Source organism: Eumetopias jubatus, unplaced genomic scaffold, assembly GCF_037043125.1.
Source record: "Eumetopias jubatus isolate StellerSeaLion01/CBP00866 unplaced genomic scaffold, mEumJub1_p1.0 scaffold_11, whole genome shotgun sequence".
Lineage (NCBI taxonomy): Eukaryota > Metazoa > Chordata > Mammalia > Carnivora > Otariidae > Eumetopias > Eumetopias jubatus.
The window spans coordinates 100,848,565-100,850,115 of record NW_028274817.1 but is presented as its reverse complement, the minus strand read 5'-3'; the positions used below and the strand labels follow the sequence as shown (position 1 = coordinate 100,850,115).

At 44.5% G+C, this 1,551-nt stretch overlaps 1 pseudogene; it reads left to right on the top strand.

Moving 5' to 3' along the window:
• Positions 1-706: 706 nt before the first annotated feature.
• Positions 707-1,063, top strand: LOC114202141 (V-type proton ATPase subunit G 1 pseudogene; annotated as a pseudogene).
• The last annotated feature ends 488 nt before the right edge of the window (positions 1,064-1,551 follow it).

The window sequence follows — 1,551 nt, the reverse complement described above, 5'->3', positions numbered from 1 at the left end:
AGTGAGTGACCTAGCTAAGATCCAGTCACCTCATTTGTCAAAATGCAGCTAATTGCACGGACTTCACAGGGCTAAGGTAAAGATGAAATTAGATGGTGCTTATAAAGGGCTTAACACAGTTCCCAGCTCCTGGTTAAGTGCTCAATACATGGTATTTATTATCACTAATGGCAGCATTTCAATCCCTATATGATACCAAAATCAGGACCTACAAAAGAAAAAATGGACACATTGGACTTGATCAAATGAAAAACTTTTGCTTTGCAAAAGCTCCTGCTATGAGAAGGAAAAGACAAGCCACCGACTGGGAGAGAATATTTAGAAAGTACATGTGCAAAAAAAGACTCATAGCCAGAATATAGAAAGAACTTTCTAAATTCAACAGTAAGAAGAACAGTCCAGGGGCACCTGGGGCGCTCAGTCAGTTAGGCATCGGACTGGACTCTTGATTTTGGCTCAGGTCATGATCTCAGGGTCATGGGATCAAGCCCTGCATCGGGCTCCACACTGGGCGTGGAGTCTGTTTAAGATTCTCTCTCTCCCTCGCCCTCTACCCCTCCCTTCCCCTGCTTGCGTGTGCACTACTTTCCCTCTCTTCCTTAAAAAAAAAAAGAAAAAAAGAAAAGAAATAGTCCAATCAGAAAATGGACAGAACCTGCTCGAACCGATTTAGGCCGCGTCCCTCGGCCTCAGAGTCGCCGCCGCCATGGCCAGCCAGTCGCAGGGCATTCAGCAGCTGCTGCAGACCGAGAAGCGGGCCGCCGAGAAAGTGTCGGAGGCCCGCAAGCGAAAGAACCGGAGGCTGAAGCAGGCCAAAGAAGCAGCTCAGGCTGAAATTGAACAATACCGTTTGCAAAGAGAGAAGGAGTTCAAGGCCAAGGAAGCTGTGGCTCTGGGATCCCATGGCAGCTGCAGCACCGAAGTGGAGAAGGAGACCCAGGAGAAGATGACCATCCTCCAGGCCTACTTCCAGCAGAACAGGGATGAAGTCCTGGATAACCTGCTGGCCTTTGTCTGTGACATCTGGCCAGAAATCCATGAAAACTACTGCATAAATGGATAGGGGAGGAAGGAGCAGCTCTGTGTGTAGATTGGCATGTTAGATGCCGTCATGGAATACGAAGCTTCAGCAAAGCTTGAGTAGTTACATCCTTGTGAAAAGGCATTAAGTTATTTCTGTATATCATGTAGTAAGTCCCTTCGCTTCTTGGAGAATAGCAAATCTAGCTTCTTTGTACAAACGTAGAGCATATCCAAAGATTTTCTCCTTTTACCTCATGTTTCTTAGAAATTTAATGTGTATACGTTGTCTGTTTTCCTATGCCTTTTAGCTCAAGCAACATATGTATCAACACTTTTTCTTTCTTAGATGTAGTAAAAAAAAAAAAAACTGTTTAAAGAAAGAAAGGGATTAAATATTTTTTTTCCCTAAAGCTTTCTTGAAGGTCAGGGGCTTTCTCTATGAAAAAGTAGTAAATAGTTACTGTAACTTGTGAGAAGCAGCAGCCAGCCTTAAGTCATCCTTTCGGCTAAGGGTGGAACAGCAAATAC